Source organism: Mastomys coucha, unplaced genomic scaffold (genome assembly GCF_008632895.1).
Source record: "Mastomys coucha isolate ucsf_1 unplaced genomic scaffold, UCSF_Mcou_1 pScaffold5, whole genome shotgun sequence".
NCBI lineage: Eukaryota > Metazoa > Chordata > Mammalia > Rodentia > Muridae > Mastomys > Mastomys coucha.
Window position 1 is genome coordinate 11,552,392 of NW_022196911.1, and position 19,297 is coordinate 11,571,688.

Genomic DNA, 19,297 nt, shown 5'->3' on the forward strand with positions numbered 1-19,297 from the left:
GAGGAGGAGGAGGAGGAGGAGGAGGGAGGAGAGAGAGAGGTTTTGGAAGAAACCCTGTACCATTTTCCTGCAAATAATGAAGGGGTCACTAGGGGCATCCTGCAGTGGAAGCTGGAGTCATAGACTAGATGACATGGAGGAAATCTGGGCCATAGGGTGTTCAATGAGCCCATTCTCAAGTGGCATAAAGGAATGTGTCCTGTCCTTTGTAAATTTACACTTTGTATTTCTCTTGCATAAGAACCCAGACAATTCTGCTCTTTCTTTCCCTAATTGAACTTAGTTTTGCTAACCCCAAACTAGCATAGTGTTTCTTGTTCTCAGTGATTTATTAAAGAGGAATGTCCCAATAGATGATATTCTGGGAGCCTAGGAACAGAGACCAGTGCCTTTGAGTTGCCTTTGTCCCCAGCTGCCACAGTCTGCTGTGAGCTGGCCTTGGCTCTGGGATAGAGTAGTTCTGCACTGCTTACAACCAGGCTTTTCCAAAATGAAGCCCTCCCCGCCCCTTTTCAGGATTTAGTCAACTTTTATTGAAATTGCAAACCAAGAGCATAGAATAGGATATTTCACAGCATATGAGTAGAAAATATTTGTTAATTTTTAGACAAAAATTTCTATCTCTCCTTTTATTTTTGAGATTATAACATCTATTTCTTGTTAACTCCTAAGGCCAGCCTGGCTCCTTGATGGCTCTGCCCTTTCAACTGCAGGAATCTCCCCTTAACAGGCTTCCTGGAGACTCCTGCACACTTCCTGCCTGCTCAACAGGAAGCACTGTGGGGAGCTGACTTTGGGTTCTTGCAAAGAATCCACTTTCCTGAAGAATAAGGAAATGCTAGGAAGCTCACTCAGCTGGAAATTTAACAAAAGAAATGAGTTTGACCAAACAGTAAACACACACACACTCTCATACACACTCACATATCACATACACAACATACACCACTCACACACCATATACACACCACACAAACACACAAACACACATAACACACACTCACATACAGCACACTACATACAACACATACACACAAACACACATATACACACATCACACATCACACATCACACACACTACTCACACACTATACACACACATAACACACTCATACAAACCTCATATACGCCACATCACATAGGAACAACACACACTGACAAATCATATACACGCAACACACATCACACACATATAACACACACAACACTCACACACCATACACACCACACACACACCAACACACATACACAACACACACAGCACTCACATAACACAAACATACACATAGACACTTACACACTCACATATATCCACAAACTATTACTCACATTCACACACACAATACTCATACTTATACACACACACATATGCACACACCCCACTGTATGATGTTGGGTGGCTTTAATGACCGAATAATAAAAGTACTTTTTTGGAAGGGAGTGAAGAATAAGAACGTAAGCTATGCATGAGTTGTGTTTCTATAATTCAGTCAAGCGACTCTGGGCAAGTTATTTAAACTCCCTGAATCCCAGGTGCCTCATATATTTAATGAAGAGATCTTAATAGTTGTTGAAGGGATTAAGTGAGATAACTTATATTAAATGCCTAGCTCTGTGGCTGGCACAAGGCAAAATGCTCACATCAAAATAGTAATTATTAATTACCCTAGCTCGCCTATAGGAAATGAAGAGCCTTCAAGAATGTGAAAGAGCCATCTCCAGTGGATGAGGGACACACCATTTGAGGCACAGCTGTGGAGAGAGCCACTGAGAACAGCATCCTTGTTGAGCTATCGATCTGTAAGGTGCTCTAGGGAGGGAAACGGGTCATGTCAATAGCAAGTGATTGAGCTCAGCAGATTCCTAGAGCCCCTAATGAAGAACCAAATGCTCCGTTCTGGTAGAATCAGGGGAAAGGTTTTTTTTTTTTTTTTCTTTTTTTGTAATCTTCCTATCATCTGCAGAAATATAGACTTTTTTCTTTTCCAGTGAAAACATCAAAGGCCTTTTTTTTTGCATTTGTTTATCATTATTTATTATATGTGAGCATGCTTGAATGTGTGTATGCATGCAAGCGCACTACAGTACTTATGAGGAGGTCAGAGAACAACTAGCAAGAGCTGGAGCTCTCCTTCCACTTTGTGGGTCCTGGATTCAATTCAAGGCCTCTCAGGCTTGGTGACAAGTACCTTTATCTAGACAGCCATCTGGCTGGCTCAGGATCAAAGAATAGCAAAGCTCTTGTCTCTTTGTTTTTTTAAAAAGATCACATTTATTAGCGTTTCAATCTACAGTTTACAACTGTCGTCTAGAAGACAGGCATTGGAGAGATGGAGCCTCAAATTTCTCCAAGAAATAGAGAAGGCTGACAGCTTAGAATGAGGAGCAGTATCCAGCACCCTGTCTATCTAACACCTCTAGTAATGACATTGGTTCTGTGACAAAACCCGAGGAAATGTGAATCATATCACTGGAGAGAGATAGATGGTCCTACACAGCATTGCTACAGCCAGGGAACTTGCTGTCAGTGAGCACCAGGCTTAAGACAGGAACAGTAGGCAGGACCCTCGTTTTTTTAGCTATGTTCATGTTCTCGAAATTACAAGGAGCAGGGACCTGACTGGTGTGAAACCAGAGTCCTGATGTCATTGTTGGGGAGAAGGACAGCATGGACCCGGGGAGTAGAAATAACTGCCTGCGGGACCATTTGTTCATTTGCACCCGTGGTGCTTCCGAGCTGGTTGACATTTAACGCTAAGTCATATTAGTGAAAGGACTTGCTGTTCCCTGTGATGGATCTCTCTTGCTTACCTTCTTCCCCTCCTTCTTCAGCTCTTCCATCTTTAAAGCTCTAAGTGACAATCAGACCTAAGAAACTGACCGGAGGCTCATAGAGGATCTGAGTCATAACCCTAGGGGCCTCTGAGCATACTGGCTGCCTTCGTAAGTGACACTTCTCGATGCTCTGAAAGCTCCATTCAAATGGGCAGTGAGTGTACAGAAAGCTGCCCATGGGTAAAAGAACATAGAACAAAATTTATGAGAGTACTCAGAATCTCACTCCAAACTGCAAGAATGCTGGAAAACATGCTGCAGAGAAACAAGAGGGCCAAAGCCATCAACAGTAGAGAGACAAGAGATGGGTTGGTCGCTGGATGGGGCTTGCCTGAAGGGCAGGGCTTGCCTGCAGGGTGGGGCTTGGCTATAGGACAGCTGGCCCTGGAGAGCCCAGGACCCAGAAACCATCTACAGGGCTTGGCTCAAGTAAACTGCAGTCCCAGGGTCTTCTTAATAGAATTTAATTTTAAAGTCAGATATTTTATTGTTTCTCTGGGAAGAATAGTTAATTTTATCAGGCCATGTTGTCACTTTAAATAATCAGTGAGAATTTCAAGGAAAAAGATCAATTCTGAGAGGAAATCAATTTTGGGTAACTAGAAACAATCTTACTTTAGGACGTGTGGGGGTAATCTAAACAGAGGATGAATTTGCGTGAATTTGAGATTCCCTTTTGCTATATTATCCTACTTTTGTCTAAGCGTGCTACAGACCTAATTTTCTTTTTAATACATCTATGTTTCCACGTGTGTGTCCACTGGCAGTTTGATTCATTTATGCGGGTATATAGACATTTGTAACCTGAAATTTTAGTTAGCATACCACAAAAAAAATCAGCCCGGTAAGTTCTACCTAGAAAAAACCCTAGACTGTCAGTATACACTTCTTATACCCTTCCAAAGAATTCTTTCCTCCTCCTTCGGGGTCACCTGAGTGTGGACTGCTTCCACAAGCTGCTGGGTCGCAATCACAGATCCCAGCAGCTTGCTCAGGACAGCTTCTCACCACACAGGGCTTAAGCAGAGATTTTAACACACAAGAAGTACGAAATCCCCTTACTTTAAACCCTCCAATGAAAAGGAACCTACAGATTAAGAGAGAATAAAGTGACTATCAACCAGACGCAGGACATGAAGCCTTCCTTGTATTCCGATCTGAGCGAAGTAAAATGAAAATTACGCGCAGTCTCCTCTTACACACAGGCACGCTGTTTGATCACTAGAGTGCAGCGTTAAAAGAACTATTCAGTGTTCCGGTGTGATACACACTGAATTATTTATGTGGGAAAGAAACAGAATTAAGAGTTTGCAGGACAATTGTGGGGAGGGGCGCTTAGCTGGCAAGCAGCTCCCACAGCATAGAGGAAGCTCCGGGTCAATCCGGCCTGATGGTGTGGACTTGAATTTGCCTGCTGGGTCGGGGGGATGGGTGGAGGCGGTAGTGGGGAGAGAGCAGTTCATAGTGATCCTCAGTTAAGTAACAGATTTGACGCCAGCCTGCGATACAATGGACCCTGTCTCAAATACAAGACATGATAAAATAAAAATTGAGAAGGTGATGATTAGGAGGTGGGCGGAGTTTGATTGAAATAAAAATGGGCAATGTGCTCTCTCTCTCTCTCTCTGTCTCTCTCTCTCTCTCTCTCTCTCTGCCTCTCTCTCTCTCTCTCTCTCTCTCTCTCTCTCTCTCTCTCTCTCACACACACACACACACACACACACACACACAGTTTGAGTAAGTTTAACAACAATTGTTAAACAAATCGACAGATAAAGACCTCCATTGACTCCCCCATGGACCTTGGGTACAATTCAAGGCCTGGCAGCTTTCCATAGCCTCATTCCTAGGCTCGCCCTGGTCTCAAGGCCACCATATTGCTTTCTGTAGTACTCATGGTCCTTTTCTCGCCTAGGGACTTAGGGCTCGTTCTGCCCTCCGGGAGCATGGATTCAGCAGGGAGTCATCTGGGAGTCTCTGTGGAGTCTGACTGTCCTGTCACTTAGCAGACCTTTCCTACCATTCCCCTGCACCAGTTCCTCCCAACCTGTGTGTTTTCCTGTTTGCGCTGGTCTTCCTGTGTGTGACACATGGCCCTTGAGAGCTCTGAGTTTTCGCTCCTCCTTACAAGGTTGGGATAACCACACAGTGTCAGGGCAGGGGACAGGGTAGGGGGGAAGGGTCCTTAAGCAAATGGTTGGGGGACCATCAACCAATGTTAAATTTTCCCCACAAACAGTGCAAAATCCATTCTTGTGTGGCTGACCTTTTTTGCCTCTCTTGTTTCAAAATTAGACTGAAAGGAAGAGAAAGAGTGGTCTATTGTTTTTTGATACTTTCTCCTGCCTCCGTTTCTCTCTGAAAATTGCAATACAAAAACCAAACCAAACCAAACAAACAAAAATGCGAGAAGACAAAACAGGCGGCTTCCCTTAGTGGGGCTACTTTAAGATGGCAGAGGAGGTGGTTGGGAGGAGGGGGGACAAAATCCCCTCTTCATTGCCTTTCTGTTTTCCTCTCTTGGCTTAGAAACTCCTCTGGTTGGCAATAACCTGATGAGTTGTCAGGAAATATGCCCCCCGGAATGATGAAAATAGGCCTTTTCCAACTTCAAAAGTGTCATTGAATATATATTTTTTCCTTTCTCCTTTTCCCCAGCTCTGAATCCTTTCCCCTAGCCGTGGCCCTGGGCCTCCTCCCCAGGTGGGTTACTTTGTATTAACATAGGTTATATCGACACAGTTGCTTTGGATATTCTAGAAAATGCCCTTAAAAATAAAACACAGATGTTGCCACAATGTTAAATCTTGTCAGTCAACGGGTTGAACACATTCCGCCTAAGGGTGCAGAGACGTGGAAGTCAAGGGGTTAAACTCATTTTCAATTTGCCTACAGATGGATGCACCCAGCTTTTCCTTTATCTGAGAAGCCTACATCCATAGGCCTGCAATAACAAACATTCAGGAAGCTGCATTCAATGTGAAATTTAACAAAAGGAATTAGCCACAGTGTGTGAACAGTAACTTTAAATAGCAGAGGTGACAAAGGAGGGCGGCTGATAAAAGAAAACCGGTAATTACTATATCAGTGCCCTTTGCACACGAAGTTTCTAAACTGTATTAAGAGGTTGTTCACAACTCTGCCTCCCTTTTCTCCCATCAAAATAGAACAAAATAAAATATAACAAGAGGCCAGCTAAGTCTTTGGATCATTTGAACAGAACAGCACAGCCAACGGAAAGTGTTCTTATACACAGTGCAATTTCTATTTGCAAAATTTAATTGTACAAAAAAAAAATCTTAAGTTATTTTTATAGAGCCAGGCCTGCAGAGGAGGAGTAGCAAACTGTCCGTTTCTTAGCCTTCCTGCAGGAGCAGAGGGCTAGAGCTTTCCTTTTTAATATTTAATCTGAGCTTTATTAATTCTTTTAGACACAAAGAGACTTAGCGTCTAACGCATGGTCACCTCTCTGTATAGAGTGCAGCTCTGGGGATGTAAAGCCCGCATACATGGCCTTTTGGTCTCAGGCTTCCTTTTTTATCATCTTAATTCTGCTGGTTTTCTTTTTTGAGCTACAGAAATCGTTGACTAGAAACAAGTACCCATGCCCCACAGTGCATAAAGGCTGAAGGAGGCTCGGCAGGAAAACAGATGACTACAGGTAACCTACCCACAGCCAGTCTGGCAGTACAGGAGGGGTAGGAAAGATTCTCAAAGCATGCTTCTCTGTGAAATGGGGGTACACTAAAACTTTCTCATCCCATCTCTCCATCCCTGCTTCAACTTCAGTTTACTTGATATTGTGTTCTTCTTAGCAAAATATTTTTTAGAAGATATATTATTTTTAAGTATGTGCATGCTTTTAACTGCTGAGTCATCTCTCCAGACCCCATTAGCTAAACTACCTGAAAAGGCTGAACCATCACTACCACTATGTGAGTATTCTAGTGTGAAGGACAATAGAACCCAATGTGAAGCTAAGAATGTTTAGAAAAATTAACCACCCAAAGGAGGCACATGGCTCTTTGGTCTCTTGAAAACCTGTCAAGTGAAGGATAAAGATAAATTCAGGCGATTCTAGAAAGGTAGAAGCAACATCAACAGATGGGTGCTGCATGAAGTGTCATGTGCTTAAATTCATAATTCAGTGTAAGAATGTTTTTAGAATTAGTTATATGGTCCATGCATGATGAAGATAGATGGGTTTTCGTCTATATTGGAGAATTGTGATTCCTGAGTACTCCAAAGGTATAGGATGATGGACTTACCATCGTCAGGGACGTTGCTCCAAGGATCAACTGCAATACGAGAAGACTTCATGTCAGAGATTATCGTCTGTACTTGGAAATGCAGCCTGTTCTAGCCCTGGCTGAAATTCAACTCTGGGAAATGATTGGTCTGTTGGGGATGCCACTTCCTAGCCTCATTTGCTTACTCTTGAGACCTGGTGACCAGCCTTGACTATGGACATGAAAGCAGAGGTCACGTCCATCATTCCTCTGTCATTGTGACTGGGAAGCCCGGCTCAGTCTGCATCCTCCTTTCTTGATCTGTGATTTGAGGCTGAGTACCATGCAGCCCCATGAATGTTGCAGTCATGATAAGGAAGGAAGTTTGGGCCCTGAAAGCTTCTCATAGTCCAAGATCTGGCCTGGACTGATAGAGAGGCCATCTTTACACCCTCCAATTCAGGTATTCATTCACTTTACACAGCAGTTAGCTTTACTATCCCTGACATAGCACTCAAATTCCTTCAAAAAAATGGGAAGACACTGGCAATTCTAACCAATGTTCATTTCTGGGATTTATAGATTACAGAACCATTTGTTTTCCAGCATTAATTATACTTAGGACAAATGTTTCTGAATCTTGAATTTGCTATCTATCTATCTGTCTGTCTATCTATCTATCCATCCATCCATCCATTTTCCTATTTATTATTTTCAGCTCTAACTAAGAGCCTTTGTTTGGGCATTTTAGTTAAACCCTCTCCAACAGTAAATGGAAGTGAATAACTTTCCTCACTCTGAGTTTTCGGCTGGGTTTCCTGGGCAGTGTTGGGGATACTTGGTCACAGAACATTTTGAGGATGGATTAAGATGGCAATTTCACTAGTGACAGAAGAACAGGTAGACCATATAGAAGCCAGAAACAGCTGCTGAGCAGCTCAGAATATTGTCTTCCATTTTCTCCAAGGCAGCCAAGGGCCTGAGCTGAGAAACCAGATTTCTTCTGGGCACTCATCACTCTTTCCTCTCCTTTGAAGGACACTGAATTTCCATAAAACCACAAAGGCCAGAAGCATGCTCAAGACCAAAATAGCACTGAGGTTAAAAAAAAAATGTAACCTTGGTTAAATACACAGTGTCTCTCCACGGTCCATGGCCATTAAGTACTAATGCACTGGAGATGCTATGGTGGAGTATATGGGCCCCCTTTTGAATCATAGGACCTGGGGCAACAAAGGCATAACCCTTTGTTGGCAAGAGGGCAATGAAGCAGAAGGCAGTTAGCTCAGATGCAGGATGATTCCCTGTGCTGTGCTCAGCTGGGCTCTGAGATCGTCAGTACTGTGAACTCAAACCTACATCCCCAGCCAGATTCCTACAGAGGGAGGGAACAGGAGGGACGGACAAACGGCCAGCTCATTTTGCTCCTGTGTGCTCAGCTTAATCTGTACATATGTGCAGATCCATATTTAGAATTTGTCTAGGCAGAGAGTGGTGAGCCACAGAAGGTTTTGCTTGGTATTTGAAAGATGCTGGGGAGTTGTACGCCAAGCTCCTATCAGGAGCCCGATTCTCTTCCTCCCCACAAATCTACTAAGACGGATTTTGCCTGATGTGGAAATGAAGGCTGTCTGTCTGTCAAGGACATGGGACATTTGTGTCCTTTGCCTACCAGTTTCTGTCATATTGGCAGGCAGATATAAGGCTCATGTGGGACTGTGGTGGGTCAATAATGTCAATATGGTTTTGAGTTTACATTCAGCTTTTCTTTGACTAAAGAGAGAGCTTTTGTGTATAATTAAGGCTTGGGAAATGGTGTCAGCACTTTTCCTTTGAGAAAAATAAAAAGGTGAGGGGAGCTGCTAGATGGGCCTAAGTCTGTGACCTTTCTCTTGGGTAGTGAGGCTGGTGATAACTCCAGACTGTGCTGCTTGCTGTCTGGGAGACATGTCCTATCGGAATGACCGTGAGAGCCCCTGCCCTATGTAGGGTAGCTGCTGCCCTCTCTCAGATGAGTCCTACATTTCAGAGACAGCTTAGTTATGGCTAGGTTTTCAAGCCCCAAGTCCCTTACTACTCTGAATGCCTCCGTGATGCGACCTGTCACCTCCATGCCAACACTCTGAGAGTAGCCTGCCCTGGCAGCTCCTGTGTCCTTGATGCTCAGCCATGTGTGACTCTGGTCTCAAGAAGGGCCAGCGTCCTCAGTGAGCGCCTCTATCTGTACCACACACATTGACGTGACTCCACAGAGCCTCAGAGAGGGGTGCAAGCCTCTCTGCGTAAGAAAGTCACTGAGGTAGTGGTTCCCAAGTTCTTCCTCAGATATGGTGACCCCCCAAGAACTCTTTGATATCATTCCCCTGGCTCCCCCTAGTGGCCCAGGGGACCCCAACCAGAAAGTTTTTATTACAGTTTTTTTGAGATTATAATATAATTACATCATTTCTCCTCTTCTCGCTCCTCTTGCCAAACTCTCCCTCATATCCCTTCTTGGTTTACAACTTCATCATCTGCCTAAGGAGATGCCTGATGAGCCTGTTTCTCCACATGTGAGGGCAACTGGATCCACCCTGATTCTAAAGCCCAGCATGTGGGGTCCTGGGAGCTCTGTTTTTATGCTCCCATGTCTGAATGTTAGTCACAATTTCTGCCAGAGACCTTAGCGGTCACTTGCCTTTGAGGTTGGGTTGGGAAATCTTGTCTTTTTGTTTGTTTTATTTTGAAGACAACATGAGCCTACACTGGCCTGGGCCTCATCCGGGATCCCAGGTAGGGTTCAACTGTAAACGATTGCCTGCCTTAGTTTCCCTCAGTGCTCAGTAGCAGAGTGAGCTATGCTGGCTCTCTGCTTTAATGAGGAGTCCAAAAGCAGGTGGCGAGGGAGCAACCCTTTCTGATGCTAGGTCTGGGGCCAGTCCTAAGCCCTCCAAATTGCTGATTTTCAACAATTGTGTTAGAAAGATTTACGGACATCACTAAAATTTCTCTCATGTGTGTTTCAACCACACAGGTCCCAAATATCCATAAGACACCATATCATTCCAGGTGAAATATCGCTGCCCTCATGTTGAGCATAGGGCTTGGGTCCCCAAAGCGCTGCTGCTGTTGCTGTTGCTGCAAATTTCATAACTTAAAGGATCTTTGTTAGGGAATGGAGTAAGGGTAAGGGAAGGGGCAGTTTGGGGTGGGTAAGCATGCGACCCCTGGGTTCAGGCTGGGTTCAGAGCCTGGCTCCACTTCTGTACTGGAGTCCACAGCCAATACCCACCCATCTGTGCCTTCATCTTAGGGACTGGCCTAGGTAAGCTGTGAGCCTCATAGGGACACTCTCTGACTCCACATAGACTGTTCTTACTAGAAATGAAGCCAGGATGCAAGTCTATTCCTTTCATTGGGCACATTCATGCTTCACAATTTTGACAAAGATAAGTTAACTTGGCTTTGGAAAATTAGGAAAAGGTGTGGCTGTCATGTGGCTCCCTTGCCCACTGACTGCCAGCACTCCCTCCTTCCCCCCCCCTTCCGTCCCATCTCTCCCTTTCTCCTGCCCTCCCTCCCCTCCCCCCCCCTCTGTTGACAGCTGATGCAACTGTTGGAAACCAGAGGCTTAGTTCACGGTTGCTTCCACAGTTGGGTCAGGGTATGCTTTATTTGTAGAAGGCTGACTAAATCTTGACCCCAGCTATCTTGGGAAGCTGCAAGTGGCAGAGTGAGAGATGAGCTTCAGGCTCAAGCCCAGCTCCTGGAAGACAGGTGTCTACAGAGACTGATGGTACTACCCTTGGAGACTTCTGTAAGGAAACCAGGCCTTGAACGGATGTGGGGGGAGCTGAACCGAGGGAAGGGGTCCTTGGGGGAGATAGACTGTATGAACCATAAGTAAGGAAACTGGCTGTCAACTACTGGGTAGGGAACACACACACATGCACGCACGTCCATGCGCTCGCCGATGGTTTGCCAGTGTCTACCATTTCACACACATTAAACACAATGGTGGGAGAGTGGGAGACAGACGCTTTAGATAGAAACCAGAGATAGACTCTGTTCAGTTCTATGCCTGTGATGATGCCGAATTGAATATTTAACTCACCCCTCTGAAAGGAGTTGTAGGAAGCCTGTGCTCCCAGGGGACAGATGCTGTCCCTCAGGGTCCTTAGCTCAGGGACCACACTGTGGTCACAGGCTCCTTCTCTCTGCCTGCCCTGGCTGTTGCTCTCCCTAGCCAAACTTGTCATATTTTCCACAGGATACATGCATGGTGTGCATCCATGCTGTCTGGGTGTCAGAAGAGGGGGCGTTAGCATCGTCTCTCAATTTGCCATCAAACCACACACCCATACCTTAAAATGAAGAACAGGAATAGTACTTTTCTCTTCTTCAGAGATCCCTCCCTGATCCTGGCATAAACTCACAGGTGCAAAGACCAGTCAGGCTTGCCTCCTGCAGCCGCCTCTCTCTGGACCCAGTGTGTACTGCGCATGTCTACCAGGCTGCTCACAGGTGGCCCTGGGGGGCCATTGTTTCTCAAATGGTGAAACAAATTTGGTGGGTTTTGGTTGTCATTGGCTTTGACACCCTGCTGAGGACCCAGAACCCCTGGTACTTTAACTCACTTTTCACGCCCAAATATGGAGCTTTGACAGCTGAAACGTCTTATGAGAATAGCATTTAAATGTGCAACAAGCCATAAATACGCCGAGTACGACAGCCAGGAAGCTGTGCTAATCGTGGCTTTGATGTCCCACGAACTACTGTAGCTGGCAGCCCTTGGGCTTCTGAAGGCCTCTTTGGACTTAGCAGACACCGCTCAGTGGCTCCAGTTTTCCACTCCTCCCCTCACAAGGACAGCTGTCATCCCTGACTCAAAGGAAAAATCCTTTCCGCGCCCTTGCCTGGCCACAGCCTTTTCCTGGCCATACTCCCAGGAGCCTCAGGCTTCCTCTCTGCCTGGGAGTGGCAGAGGGTGAGGCTGGCTAGACCCAGCCAGACTTTCCCAAAGTTCTGTGTCATTTACCACCTTGTCCTGCAGCAACGTGCTATTTTTAATTTCTGGCGACTGGTACTCTTGATTGGCCGGGCAAGAAATGGAAGTTCAGTTTGACTTGAGTAACAGGGAGAATGGTCCTTTCCCCCAGAGAACATGGAGCAGGAACGCTGAAGAGCCTCTATGGAAGAATGGGTAGACACCGTAGTTTCCTCTGTACTTAAAAGCTGCCAGTAAGAAGCCTGAATGCTTTCGTTTGGTAAGAGCCTTGATTTTTAGATCCCATGGTCACTACAGAGGGCAGGGAAGCCACAAAGGGTGTCTGCTGTCTGTAACTTATTAGGTTTCAGAGCATCCAAGGAACTACAGACTCAATAGGCTCTTGGGTCCAGGAGCGCCCTCTTGTGGTAAAAAGTGCTTTTGCCTGAAATTTCTATTTGTCTTTTTTTTTTTCTCCAATTTTTAAGTTTTGAGAGTTTCATACATGCATATGTTATGCTTTGATAACTTCTCCCCCAGTTCCTTCCCTTTATCTCTTCCTCTACCCCCACTTTTCTCTCCCTATTTAATGCTTCTTGATTTTAAACTTACTGAGTCTACCAAGTACTGCCTATTTGGGCATGGGTATAGGACCATCCAACTAGGGCATTCTTTATTAGTTTTGTTTTATTTTAAGTGTTTACTCAAGTTGTATTTCTGGAATCAAAATATTAGTTCATACTTTTTAAGAGTAGAGGAGCTGGAGAGATGGGTGGATTTACTATTCTAACCAATATCATCAGTACTTCTCTGTCTTAGGGTTTCATCATTGTGAAGAGACACCATGACCAAGGCAACTCTTATAAGAACAGCATTGGGGCTGGTTTACAGGTTCAGAAGTTCAGCCCATTATCATGGCAGAAAGCATGGCAGTGTCTGGGCAGACATGGTGCTGGAAAAGGAGCTGAGAGTACTACACCCTGTTTGGCAGGCAGCAGGGAGTGGAGGTGACACTAGACCTGGCTTGATCATTTTAGAACTCAAAGCCCGCCCCCTAAGTGACACACTTCTTCCAACAAGGACACACCTCCTAATGGCGACTCTCTATGGACCTATGTGGACCATTTTTATTTAAACTTCACTCTCTCTATTCTTTCTTGATGTAAGTTTTTCACAAGCAACCCAAAAGTGAGCCTTTCTTCTGAAAAAGATTCTGATATTAATGGGTCCTTTACACCTATCTCAAAGGAACATTTTATTTCTTTATCCATTTGCTTCACAGGGGAATTACCATACAGGTTGTGCAGCATTTATTTAATCTATACACTTCTAGGAAATAGGGCTTTAATCTATACACCCTGAGGATGCTTACCCCACAATCAAAAGACCCAGCACTTCCATGGCCTTGAACATCCTTGTGCTCTGCTGTTATCACGGGTGGATGCTCAGTGTGCAGTCTGTCATCTTCCCATCTAAAAGCACATGGTGCTGTGCTGCTGACTACAGACATGTCACCGATCGATCATCCGTTCTCAGAACTTGTTCACCTTCATGCCCACTGTCTGCTCCTGGACCCAGTCCCCTCTCTTGTGCTCCCATGAATATCGTTATCTTAGTGTATCATATAAGGAAATTTTGTAGTCTACCTGAAAGTTTGTCTGTTGAAAACCTCGTAGTGCCTAGGCATCTTGTCAGCTGGACATCCCTGTTGCCCAGTTCTCTTAGTCTGAAGCTTACATCTAAGCACAGATCTAGCTGTTCTCCTAGGATGGGGAACATCCTGTACTCCTTTTCTTTCCTTTCAAGTCTTAGCACTAAGGGATCTTGATTCATGCCTGGTTTTCAGTAAACCTTGGTTGATACTTGTGAATTGTATTTGAACTGTACCTCTGAATTCAAATGCTGTGAAATATCGGTCAGTTACCATAAAGGCAGATCCTCAATGGTCTGGGCACCTTCCACTGAGCTTCTTATCCAGCAGGTGATGTCAGACTAATTTCTATTCTTATTCCCTCAAGGTGCAGCCTGATGCCTGAAGGCATCTGCAATATACTCTCCGGGAAGTGCTGAAGGGCTCCAGAGTTTAATTTTTCTGCGCATCTAACTTTCAAATCTCAAGATCATTTAGGGTTTTGGCATTTCACAGTTGTCACTTAGGAGCTTGAGTCAGTGGGATGAGTAGTCTCAGCTCCTGCACTAAAGAACCCGTAGCCCCCTCCAGTTACTGATGAATTCAAAATTACAAGGGTCTGTGTGCCAGGGAAAGATGAATTGCCAAACAGACTTTGTGGATGGAAAAAAAAACCACCATCAATTTGTAAGGATGGATACAATTTAGAAGAAAGAAGAGCCAATGCACAGCTATTTTGTATTTGCTCAGAAGTTGAAAGGAGAATTTAAAACCACACAGAGTCCCCCAAGGCACCGATTAATAGCCTATTCCGTGTGTTTGATTCTTGCAAAGTGAAGATATTATGCTACAGAGTCTCCTAAAATTAAGGAGATGTGGATAAAAAAATATCACATGTGATTTACACATTCTTCAGTCTCTCTGTGAAGTTTTTAAGCCTTGAAGCCTTTCTGTTATTTATTTATTTATTGCTTGTATTGGTGTCAAGAGAGAGGTATGCTCACATTTTCACTTTGACTGTTAGTTTTTCCCCTAGGCTGGAAAACAAGCCAAAATGGTCTAATATTCTTGTTTTTCTGTGTACAAAATAATAAATAAAAAAGTAATAACAATCTTAGTTGGTCTGTCTTTGTCTCTGTGCCCACAGCTTATCACATCAAAGATGGATAAGCTTGGCAAGGACCCCCAGGAAGCTGTTCACCTCTCTCTGCTCTACAAGTTGCAGCTCAGGGCTATGATGCACTGCAGGGTCCTTCCCCTTAGCCCTCACATCTATCTCTGCTTCTGTTCCCTTCCTCCTTTTTCTCTTGGCTTCACATTTTTCCCATTTGAAAATTAACTGTCTGCTCTAGTTAAATCTCACCACAGGCAACTCTCTTGTCCAGAATGTCACTGCTTTGGTGTCTTTCTATTGGCTACTCTTCTCATCATCTGACAAAATATTTGATTAAATCGACTAGACCAAGGGTTACATGGGTGGAGAGATAGAGTTCACCATTACGAAGAAGCACAGAGGTGGAGCACAAAGTGGTGGTCTCACATGTCTGTTGGAGTCAGCAGAGAGCAATGGGAGCTTGACTCCTTCTTTTCTTATGTTGTCTGGAACCCTGGTTCATGGAAATTGTACTTCCCATGCTGAAGGAGTCTATTTTGCAGAAGCCCTCATAGACAGGCCTGGGTACATCTCCCAGGTGATTCCAAATTCAGGCAAGCTGATGGAACAGATTGAGCATTGAGGAGTCCAATTGGCAGAATAGGTGAGGGTGGACGTAAGAATAATGGAGCTGAAGCTCTAACATTAAACACTTTTCAGAGCCAAACTGCCAGCTCCAGAGATGTTAGCCTTGTCTCTGCTGTTTTACTTGGAACTTGCTGTTTTTGTCTGTTTTGTGTTGCTCTGAGTGCCGTGGGTTGGGTAATATAGAAAGAAGAGCAACTTCTCATGTTCTGGAGGTTGGAAGTACAATATTGTGGCACAGATATCACCCCATAATGTGTCATTCCATGGTGGAAAACAGAAATTTAGGGCCTGGAGAGAAGGCTCAGAGGTTAAGAGCACTTGCTGTTATTGCAGAAGACCTGAGTTCAATTCCCAGCACCATCATGAGGCAGCTTGAAACACCTGTAACTCCAGATCCAGAAGACCAGACCCTTTTCTAGATTTGGTGTGCTTCTGTCCACATGTGCATATGTGCAAACACACACACACTATACATACAGGAGACAAACATACACATATATACTATACACGTATATACACTATACACATTCATATACACTATACACACAGAACACACATAGAGCACAGACAGAACACATACATAACATGCATGCTATATACATATAGAGCACACACATTGTACATATACACATACTGTACACATATATAACAACATATGCATCTGTGTGTATAAGTATGTGTATTATATGTATATAAGTATATATATGTATGTGTTCTGTATTTGTATAATGTGTATGTGCATACATTCAGTGTTATAAAAATATTCTACTTTACCTTGAATATTTCATTTTTAACTGAGGAAGCATGTAATGAATACTGTAGATGTGCCAAGCATGGTACCAGCTGGTTGGAACCAAGTAAAAAAATTGATTTCCCTTTAATCAAGTTCTACCCTTACGGAGGAGATGAACACCTACAGGTGGTTCACAGTGGTTGACTCTTACAATACAGGCCTAGTGGTGGACAGTTGGGAAAGCTGTGTAGTCTGGGGGTGTGAAGATCCTATAGGAGACTCAGAACTGAAGAACTGGAATAAAGGTGGGAGACACAGCCCTTGCCTAGCATGTGCAAGACCAAGAGTTGAATCCCCGGCCCTTCATAAAATAGAAGGGCAGAAATAAGAACCGAAAATGGGACATTTCTTTAGTGTTAAAGTATCTCCAATATAATGTAGCTACTTAACCTTGATCCACTCCCAGTGGTTTGGGACCTTGGTACAAGCTGTTATTAATCTTAACAGTCATTCTGTGAGGTGTAGGCATCATTTCACATTGTATATGAGGAAGCTGACTCAGAGGTTAACATGGGACAACTGGTAAACCAACACACCTCTATCTGTAGCGTTTCCCTTCACTCTACTAATACAGCTCTAGTGAGGAGCATTTGGAGAAATGAAGGCAGGTGGGAGTGGGGAAGTGAAGGGTAGAGGAGCTTGCAAACCAGATATCCAATGACTGGAGGGACAGGGGACCCTGAAGGTTATTCAGAGATTGTCTCTCTAAACTTCACTTATGGCTACTGAGGGGATTCCCCATGCTAGATCCTGTCTGATTAAAGATGTTCAGTAACCAGCATGAGGACTTGGGAGTTGATGCCTATCAAAGGTGTGGATGTCATGAGTTTTCCCTCCCTGAACATGAGGTATGCCAGAGGCAGTTTCTCTGAATAACAGGGGACAGTGGGAACTGTGTGGAATCTGAGCCTGTGAATGTAGCTGAGTAGCTGTGAAAGTGTGTCGTCCTGTCAGGGAAACCCAGCTGCATAAACACAGACATGGCAAGGCTGTTTAAATAGTCCCATGTGTGGAAGAGTCTTAAAGGTGGTGACAGTGTTTACATGGAGGATGGCCAGAGGAGGGAGGTCATGTGGTGTGAACTCACAGCCACAGGCACTTAGTCATGTACTGTTAGCTAACATCCATATAAACAGGAGGGGCTGGATATGATGGGCCAGGATACTGCAAGGTTAAATGTAATCAGACATCAGCTCCTGATTCATGAGACTGAAGGTGACAGTGACTGGGAGCCAGTCTGGATAAAAGAAAGCCAAGCAGGGGCCAGAGATCTAACCTCATGTGCTGAAGGGCCACTATTATGGGGAAGACAGATTCCAGTCACTCTCAGAGCTCCAGAGGTCAGGACTGGCTTCTCAGGGAGAAATGAAGTAGTGCTTTCACGTTGTTACAGGGAAGAATGTTTCAGCAATTAAAGCTGCCCAGTGACCGAATGGGCTGCCTCACAGACAGTTGGAATGGGAACCATGACCTACTTTGAGAAAATTTAATTACCAGGGAGTGCTCAAGTGCTCAGCTTATTTCCATTTTCTTCTTAAGAAGTTAAAAGTAACGCTGAGCCATGTTTACGACTGTTTGATCCTGTGATAGTGTCTTTCTTAGATTGTATGATTGATTTGGATGTTACATTTAAAGAAATCTTTAAAGCAGAGGTGTGGGGCTCTTTGGTTGACTTAGGTGTGATGGTCTGGTGGACAGATACTGATATTTATTTGTTAAGAAAACCTTGAGGTCACTGATATAAGCTTCTATCTTTAGAGGAACCCAAAAAGGCCCAGCACGGTGGCACACATTTGTAAACCTAGCACTGGAAGCCTGAGGCAGGGGAGAGAGTGTCAAAGACTAGTCAAGGCTCCATAGTGAGATTAAGGTGATCCTGGGCTATAGAGTGAGAGACTGTTTCAAAGCCAAATCAAACCAGCCAAAATATGGAAATGCATCTGACCTTCTCATGTATCTCTGCCCACTGTACTGTTGTAACTGATTGAGTGTCTCTACTCCAGATGGTCATTCTCTTCAGGATGGTAATTCTGTTGATCTCCTGTAACACAATGAACCACACTTACCATCCAATCAAATTACTATTTAAATAATAGAATGAAATAAAACTTGTTAAATATGCCCAAGCAGAATGTAAGTAAATTGACATAGTAAAGAAATAAATCTATTCTGAGGGTGTAAAGGATTTGTGTCCCAGCATATAGCTTAGTTTTAGCACAGGGTGTTTACCACAGTCAGTTCGCCTCACTGTGGCTTGTAAGAGCAGATGCTGTGGAAGGTACAGGCTGTCACCTTGGCCATATAGATGTGGTACTGGGCTTGGGTGAAAGGACTGGGAGGGAAAGCAGCCTTGCTGGATGGTGTGGGATTAGGGAGGAGTGGAGTGCCTCTGCTTGAGAAGCTGTGATCCTGGACACTGCCATGTTCCTAAGAGTACTAGAAAACACAGTGTCCATTCTGAAGAAAGGGAAATGACTGAGGCCTGGTGTAGTGGTACAAAGCTGCAATTCCAGCATCTGTGTGGCTGAGGCTAGAGGATCATGAGTGAGATGCTAGCCTGAGTTATGTAAGGAGATTGTGCCTCCATAAAGTATTGTTACTCATGTGCAGAGAATACTCAGTATAGAGAAAGCAGAGTATATTGCAATGTGCAAGGATATGTGCTTTGAACAAGGGCATTCATGTGATGCTGGCTGTTTTAATCTAGAACTGCTCATTGAACATCAGGTTTTGGGCCAATCTCTCTTAACTGGCTCTGTCCCACCATAGCCATTCGTTCCAAGACTCCAAACATTTGGTATCACAGGCTGCTAGCATCAGAAAGCCATCTCAAAGCGACTGTTTCCACTTGTTTAAGGAAACAAATCAAAGAATTGGTCTGTGCTGGTTTAACTGTCAACTTTGTGCAATTTAGAACCACCTGGGAAAGACCGTCTCAGTTCAGAACCTTCATAGTGGCCTGTGGACATGTCACATAAGTCCAGCCCATTGTGTGACAGGCACTTCCTAGGTCCCCAGCACTGTAAGAGAGGAGAAAGCTAACTGAGTGCTAACAGAGATCAGACATTGTCTTCTATCTCTGGTCTTGACTGAATGTGGTGCT

At 44.3% G+C, this 19,297-nt stretch overlaps 1 long non-coding RNA gene across 4 annotated transcripts in view; it reads left to right on the top strand.

The window, feature by feature from the left end:
- Nucleotides 1–19,297, top strand: part of LOC116077627 — a 165,528-nt gene that overhangs the window by 7,820 nt on the left and 138,411 nt on the right. The window contains exon 3 of one of the 4 annotated variants that reach the window (XR_004113295.1): nucleotides 6,414–6,493. The exons of 2 other annotated variants lie outside the window; for them this stretch is intronic. This is a non-coding gene — a long non-coding RNA (uncharacterized LOC116077627). Of the gene's footprint in view, nucleotides 1–6,413; nucleotides 6,494–14,048; nucleotides 14,257–19,297 lie in introns of those variants that run through there. One more of the 4 variants, XR_004113293.1, reaches the window with a different exon arrangement.